At 34.7% G+C, this 8,930-nt stretch overlaps 1 pseudogene; it reads left to right on the top strand.

The window, feature by feature from the left end:
* Positions 1 to 1,837: 1,837 nt before the first annotated feature.
* LOC108820306 (succinate dehydrogenase subunit 5, mitochondrial-like) lies at positions 1,838 to 3,684 on the top strand (annotated as a pseudogene).
* The last annotated feature ends 5,246 nt before the right edge of the window (positions 3,685 to 8,930 follow it).

Raw genomic sequence — 8,930 nt, 5'->3', positions numbered from 1 at the left:
AAATTCGATAGAGTTTTGTATATGACCGAAGAGAATTCATACATTTGTCCAAATCAAATGAATAACAAACTTATTGAAAATATTTTAGTAGTAGCTTAAAATGGGGGCTTACAACGATATGGTTTTCACCTTATTAGGGAAGAAGTATATATATAGCTAGGTAGGAAAGGGTAGGGTAAATGACATGTAATTAGTAAAGATTTGGTTAGGTGTGATTTTCTAGCATTAAAAACCGAACATGCTATTCAATTATATTCTAAATTGATTTGTTTATTAAAAAACTTAACGTATTTACACAAATGCAGGTTTTTAATTATATACGTGATTTGCAAAATTACCAGAATCTTGTGATTATTGATTGATATCTTAATTGTTATGTTGATTGCTTAGATATAGGAAACTATTTTGGAAGGTAATTTCGATGGTCTGCTTTTTTTTTGAGCAAATCGATGGTCTGCTAAAACCATTGGTATGTATGAATGTATTTATTGAATCTTTTGATTCTGTAGACCAAGAAGAACGAAGATAATATCACAATTTCAATAGATATTTTAGTAATGTTATGCAACGATATATAGGAATGAAGCTACTGTATTTAGATGGTTTAGTATTGTTAAGGTTTATTTATGGTTTTGTAATTATATGGTTTAGTAGTTAAAAAATACAGATGTGTTTAAGGGGAATGGCACTCGATGTATTTAGGTTGTTTAGTATTGTTAAGATTTAGTCATGGTTTATTAATTTAGTAATTAAAAGAAACAGCTGTGTTTAAGGGAGTGGCATGCAATGGTAAATTTTGTGGAAAACTTAGGGGTATTTTAAATTTGTACTTCAGTTTTAATAGTATAGATATTATGTGTTTCGAGTCTATTTTAGAGTCTTTGTAGGTTAAGGTGCATTTTCGAGAATTTTGGAGAATACAAAGCCATTTGGAGCATTTAGAAAATTCATGCCAAAAGTAGCAAGTGATAGTCGATATCTCGAGATGGTTTCGATCGACACTCACTCCTGGTATCGGTCAATACCCATGATGTACGAACAAACCGACACAAGTATGAAGGATTGTACTTTGACCTAGAAGTTTTTCTTATTTTCAAAGAAGCCCTGGACTTGTTTTTATCTATGATATGTTTTCTGAAACCATTATATAGGATACGCTTTTACGTATGCTTTGAGAGATTTTAGAGAGCTTTGGAGAGAACATTCAAAATTCCTTGAGAGATTGAATCTGAACTCTAGTATTTATATCTTTAATATACTTATGTAGTTTATTCAGTGTTTGATTATGTTTTCATCAACCATGTCTGAGTAAACACCATGTTATATTTAGAGATTTTTAAGAGTTGATAAAGAACTGCTACTTGATAGAATTACTAGAATGATTTAATTGATTCTTCATCATGACTGCTATTATTGCTTGTTCATAGAATAATTAACTAGAAACTTGATCTTAGGATATTTGGTAGACAAGACAGTGTGTTTGATTACCTGAACATAATCATATTGAGCTATATACTTGCAAAAATGTATGAGTTTTGCAATGCATTATTACCAACAGTGCTAGCAGAGTTTTGATGAAATTATTGGTCCATAACATAGTTACATATCTGAAAGTTAGGTTCATTATTGATCTGTTTTGTATCAGGACCCTCCCTACCTAGTATCAGGAGCGGCCCTGCTCACAAACAAAATGTTTACGGGTGATAGCTGTGAAATCATAAACTCTTTAATGTATTGTCATGATTTTCGATTCTGCAATAATGTAGTAGTTTATCCATCACAATTCGACCAAAATTGTGATTAGTACAAATATAGAAATATCATCAAACGGGCTTTAATGGGCCGGACCTCTGAGGTTCATGGCCCAAACAATCAGAACACCGCAGCAGGCCGAGAGAGCTTTCGCAATCAGATTGACAACAACGAAAAATCTAACGATGCTACTTGTGAGAGATCCCTCTGCCGTACCGCTGCGGTGGCGGCCCGCCACGCTCCGATCATTGAGATCCCCCTCTCAAAATCAGCTATTGCGCAATCGTTCCCTCACGCGAGGTTTCTTCGCTGTTTCTTCATTTCCTTCAAATCGAACTCGTTATGGTAATCAACTATACTCGTCGCCTCTGGTGTTTCTATATCTTCCGGTTGAAAAGGATCGTCTACTTACTGAATACTAATTAGTTTTGGTGGAGTCTTAAGTTTACTGTGTTGATCTTCAAAAGGATCACGACTTGTACCCCCGTTGCCTTTGAGATATATAGCTCTTTCGTTGCGAAGACGGTTAGGTCGTGCGCAAATTCGTTTTCTAGATACTATTATGTTCTTCGACGCCAGGATCACAACTTCCAGATCAGTTTCATTGTTGTACTGTTGTTACCTTTGAGAGAGCTATAGCTATAGCTCCTTTTGTTGCCAAGACAATTAGGTCTACTCGTTCTTGCACTTTGAGATTGACATGCTTGATGGTAAAAATGATCTGCAAAGACGAGATTTCGTTTTAAAATTAAGCTATATCTTTTGTTGCAATGACTTTGAGGTCTAATCTTGCGTGTTCTTTTGTGATTATGTCATAGTGAAAAATGGTTTGCAGTGACGAGAGTTTTTTTAATGTTTGATAGCCATAACTCTTTCGTTTTTGCTTTGTATGTGATTGGCTGATTGCTGGTGTAAAAATGGTCGGCAGAGATGTCTGCTCTTGCGTGCAATTTTTTTTTTGACATGTTTAATGATGAAGCTGCAGATTGTCGGTATCCTCGAGCAAGGGGCATAGGAAAAGTGCGCAACTTCAGCGAAGATGTGTCTCACATGCCTGAAATCAAAGACAGTGATGTTCTGAATGCTTTCAAAGGATTGATGGCTGCAGACTGGTCAGCGCTGCCTTCTGCTGTTGTTAACGACGCGAAAAAGGCAGTCTTGAAAAACACAGACGACAAGGCAGAGCTTAACGAATGTGTTTAGAGCAGCTGAAGCTGTTGAAGAGTTTGGTGGGATTCTCAATTCTCTAAAGATGGAAATCGACGATAGCATTGGGATGAGTGGAGAGGTTTGTTTGTTGACTCACTAACCAACCATTTTTTTGGGGTTTGACATGTTTGATGTGTTGTTATTTTGTTTCAGAATGTGAAGAGCTTACCAGAAGATATAACCAATGCTTTGCGTCTTGCTTATCAAAGGTATACTACCTACCTAGATGCGTTTGGACCTGAAGAAGTTTACTTGAAGAAGAAGGTTGAGACGGAGTTGGGGACAAAGATGATCCACTTGAAGATGAGATGCAGCGGGCTTGGTTCAGAATGGGGAAAGGTAATTGGACATCTTCTTCGCCAACATATATAAGTTAGAACACCCTGATATAAGTTACAAATTCATGAATTTTGGTTTGATTTTCTTCGGTAGGTTACCGTTCTTGGAACATCCGCACTCTCGGGGTCTTACGTGGAGCAAAGGGCTTAAAACGGACAGAGAAGATCCTTAATGATATGTTTGTTATTTGCGTTTTTGTGTTTTTAACACATAATAATAAGGTCAATAACTGAACTGACCAAAGACGTATAAGGTGAGTGTTTGTTCATTGTCGTTGCCCCGACAAATTTTAAACAAGCTTTTGGGTTCTGTTTTATTACATTAGAGTTTCTTTACTGCTTGCGACTCAACATTTTTCAAATAAAAGGAACTGGAGCAACTCTATTTGGTTTCCTCCATCACCAAGACTCCGCAGGAGACTTAGGGAGCTGTGGAAGCAACGCAGCTTTTCTTCCTTAATCCAAACGGCCATCCTTGGCAATGACACAGCTCTTGAACCAGTGATTTGACTTAACGTCTTATGTGTCATAATTTCCTAATTGCACTCCTAAATGCTCGGCATCCTGGGATATAATCATGGGTTCTGAATCCAATTAATAGCATTGAACATAATGAGAATTCATAGTCAAATGACATATTTTTTCTTTTGAATGAATATAAAATTTTATTCAATCAAAAACCTATTTACATCGAGTGCTTCTACTTTTGATTTGCAAGCTTAATCAAATTCAAACATTTCAAAATCCTTTGAGCTTCATGGCTGCGAGTTGTCTTCTATTCTTGTGCCAAACCAGACACATTTTCAGTCGAACTGTTCTATCAACACATCTGATCAGAGCCTCCTCATCTTTTGATTGCTCACCATGTCTCCATCCATTACGCTCTCGCCAAATACAGACATATTTTTAAAAAGATCATATATAATTAAATTAAATATATCGAGGGTTTCCAAACCTAACATAAAACCCAAACCATATTAAAAATAACAAATTTATTTCCGTTCATATGCATATAAGAATTTAACCAAAACACAACTGAAAAAGAAGACAAAATCAATAAACCAACAACTGGCCCGGGCATGTTGGTGTAGTTACTAACTTATTATTGCAGTGTTTAAGCGGCTCCTCGATGGATAGAATTCTTCTTGAGGCTCTCCAAAGGTTCTTCAATTGGTCTTCCAAGAGCTTCTAGCTTCTAGCTTCCGAGAGATTCCATGATATTTTGGAAATTTTCTAGCGACTTCAGAAACTCCTACTTCACTCTATAACTATCACGATGAGTGAGGAACCTTGAGATAAGTGCTTTTGAGTTTTAAGAAATTTTGCCCAAAAAAAGAAGAAAAAGTTATGCCCAAAATTCTCATACTCGGATGGACCAAAATTAATGTTAATGCTGCTGTTAAAAAATCATGCCCAGAAGAAATATCCATACGCATCATTGTGTGTTATTTATAAATGCATGCATAGCTTCCGGTTAGTCTATTTCGTAGTGTGAAAATTTTCACGACTAGATGAACAAACCAATGAGTTAAAGCTTTAAGCTGGGCTCCCTTATATTGGAAAAATGAATATTCCATTGCTTGGATGAATAAAGTAAATGTAAACCACGAAATACAAAAAATCCATGAAAACTATCACACTTAGCAAAAGTTTATAACACTAACAGTAAATTTAGTTAAGACTTAAGAGTCCGTTAAAGAAAGTAGATCAACCGTAACATTAAATTAAGAAATACAAAGTGATTCTGATTAACAAAGAGATGCTCTTCTACATTATGAGAAGCCATGTTTTATCTGATTAAGTAGACTCGCCGCACTATCTAGTACCTACATGGCCTAGCTAGGTATATAAGTACCATATCATCCCTTTCCCCTCCTAATTTACATTTTATACTAATAGGAAATAAATTATGCAGCAGGAGCATAATCGTAGCCACCATCATCGTCATCACCACCATTTTCAATATTCGCCGCTCGAGACGTATCCACCACATCTTCAACATACACTGCAGAATCACCGTCAAAGCTCTTAGTGACCAAGTGTGCGACTAAATACATGATTACTTGTTGGTTATGAAAGTAGAGAGAGAGAGTATGTGAGATAAGTTTGAAATGTGGATGTGAGTTTGGTGAAAAAATAAGAGAGACTAGTGAGGTTTTTATAGATGGAAATAAAAAGTAACGCAAGTGGTGAACGCACTCTAAGGTCAGCATTGCCTTGGTAGGGTTTGTGATTTGCTCATGGAGGTGTGTGTTTCGCCCAATAGATTTTACCTTTTTCCTCACACGTAGGATTTTCTTATGACACATAGACGTTAAGACAAGTCACTGGTTCATCTTTGTTCCTTTCTAGTATCACATGTAAAGGCAAGCATTGTTCCACTTCACTAATAATATTTTTTTTTTCCTCACACGTAGTATTTTCTTATGACACATAGACGTTAAGACAAGTCACTGGTTCATCTTTGTTCCTTTCTAGTATCACATGTAAAGGCAAGCATTGTTCCACTTCACTAATATTATTCCCTTAGAACAAAAAACGAGTGGAGCCTTAATATAGTATAATATAATATATATAATCTAATCTGAGGTTGTTACTTACAGGAAACATCGGTCTTCTCTATTAGAATTAATTGGGGGGGAAAGATTTATGTTGTTGGTTCAAAGTAAAGATTTTTTTTTTCTTACAAGAGTATATATTACCAACTACCGTACATCTACCTTGTGATGCAGCCTATTCATAAATTATAGTTTTAACATGTGTCATCCAGCCGCAATTATGATTTCACGTTTTCAGATTACACTCATTGTTATGTACTAATGTAATAGTTTGTTCCTATAAAAATTTATATTTTCTACCAAAATACTCCCTCTGTTTTTTAAAGATGCATTTTCTAGGATTTTCACACTTATTAAGAAAGCATATTAAAACTTAGTTATTAATGCATAATTTTTGTAATTTTATATTTTCTATATTTTTAAACCAATAGGATTTCAAGAAATGCAATTAATGTTTTTGAAACACACAATTTTTCATTATTAGTTGACAAAATATGCTTTGAAAACATGAAAAATACATCTTTTTGAAACAAAAAATTTTCCTAAAATATACATCTTTCTGAAACAGAGGGAGTATAAACTTTCTAAGATCTTTTTTCTTTGACTTTCTAAGATACCGTACGTTGATAACTCTCCATATTAGAAATTATCTCAAATGTCAAATATAAGTTGAACTAGACAATAGTTATCAATAGATTACTTTTGAATAGGAGTGACAATATAACAATATGAGAACGATCAAGCGTGGTTGTTTTTCCCCATCTAGAAGATTATATAGAACATAATAAAAATACACAACTGAACTGATTATACAGAGGTAACATCAACAACACAGAAAATCAGATTACATACATAATGTGTGTTTTTGAATAATTATTCAGATTTATTTTGGATATTTTAGTTTTAAAGCTTTTTACAAGTAGATATATATGAATTGTATGAGCATTTATGAATTTCGATTCTGATGTAGTTTAATTCTTTAGTTTTTGGGTCGATTTAAATAGAGAAAATGAAATCCAGCTAATATATAAAAAACTTGCATCAATTTTGATGTAGATCCGAACATGACCTTACAATTAGGTCGAGTAGACAGAAATCCGGCTAGTGGTCGATGGGAGATAGAGGGTGGTTGATGAATTTGAGATGGTATGGTAGTTTCTGGCTGATTGCTTCTACAATAATCTTTGGTCAACGGGCGGATGATGGATATATGGGTGGAATAAATGACCCCACAATTTTCTTGTACAGAACTTTGAAAAACTTCAAGTGGTTATCGGCTGCTTCACACACACACAAAAATATTTTATTTTTTTTTGACTGAGACACACACAAAAATAGTTACACAAAATTACTTTGCTTAGGCAAAAACCAGGTTTGTTTATTGATTTAAGGTACAAGATACATAGCTGACAAAAGACCGTATATAATGGTCATGTAATACTTGGGTTTTTTGAATCAAGTTACTTTAATTAGAAATCTATAATCTATGAAGTAAAGTGGCTAATCGAACAACCAAAACATTAACAAAAATAATTCAAAAAGAAATCACAATATTCTTTTTTTTTTTTTGAGAAACGAATCACAATATTCTTACTTCCCCAAGTATTTTTGCGTAGGTTGACACTGGCAGGAATACGGGTTTCTTGTATCTAGACAAGCTGAGAGTGGTGAATAAGAAAAATATATACATGCCTTTGATGATCGACCATATATATTTTCATGTTTTCATGTGGATCGACTTGCATATCATATGGTTCTTGGCCAGTTGCATTTCGGCTGAGAATGTCTTTTGGGCCGGTTGTCTTCATATTGAGGCTGAGCTTGTTGAATAGGTTGCTAACGCCTTCAAGATTGAGTTATTGAGGCTTAGCTTGTTGAAATTTTCTCACATATCTCTCGTTCTGGACCGAGTCCTTGGAGCTTACTTTATGATTGGAACTTGGGTGGCTAGCTCCTTGGTAGTTTCTGATCTTGCATCATTCTCTCCCTTTTGAGAAGGTTATGGCACCAAAATTCATCTGCATCAAAATAGTTTAAGTGAGAACACTGAAAGTAGATGGTATCTTAAAATCACTGGGAAGATCGATTTGGTAGGTATTATCATTGATATTTTTAAGGACTTTGAATGGGCAACCTCTTCTTGGTGCAAGCTTGGATTTTCTTTGCTCATGAAACTTTTTTGATGTGGGACCAAACCCAATTGTTTGTTCAAAGGTGGCCTCATTTCTCTTTTTGATTAGTGTTTTTCTTAGTATTCGCATTCTTCATCTTAAATTCTCTTGATCTTCTAGTGCAGCTTATAGATCAGCTCAGCCTTAGTTTTCCATCTTGACCGCACATTTGGTCCTTTTCAGGGATGATGGCCAAGTTTAAGGCTCTTACTTGTGGTATGCAAAATCGTATGTACACGCACAAACTTGTTTTAGAACAGTATCAAGAAATTTAGAACAGTACTTGAATAAGTAAACTTAAGTGAGTATATTTAAAATAGAAACCAGAGTTTTGGATTATTCAAACTTGTTTTAGAACAGTATCCAAAATATTTCTGGGTTCACACGAACTTTACTAAATCTAAACCAAACCCAAATAAATTCAAACTGGCGATTCAAAACTCTCGAAATCCAAACCCGAATTAATTTCATACCGATCGAATCCGGTAAGACATCAGAACGTCCATGCTTTAGTTCATGGGTCAAGATGTAAGACAAGTGTTTTTCCGAATTGACCAATAATTTATTATATGACCTAAATAATAAATAATCTGCTTCGAACTATTTTATTTTATTTGTATAAAATAAGAAAAATTACAAAAATCATATAGACTATTAATATAAAAGAAGCCCTAGGGCGTAATCACTAATATATAAGAAGTACAAAATCATGGTTCATGCATATGATCCATTCATGCTGCTGGGGCATAATCATAGATAACGTCGTCATCGTTGTCGCCATTTTCTTTAGAAACAGATTGAGCATACTCAAATGCTTGATCAATGTTGGCGACTTCGGCTCCAACTCCATTGGCATTTTCATCAATGCAGATAACAAATTTGGTGACAGAAATCATAGTTCT

This window comes from Raphanus sativus, chromosome 2 (assembly GCF_000801105.2).
Source record: "Raphanus sativus cultivar WK10039 chromosome 2, ASM80110v3, whole genome shotgun sequence".
NCBI classification, from domain to species: domain Eukaryota; kingdom Viridiplantae; phylum Streptophyta; class Magnoliopsida; order Brassicales; family Brassicaceae; genus Raphanus; species Raphanus sativus.
This window is presented reverse-complemented; position numbering and strand designations above follow the sequence as displayed.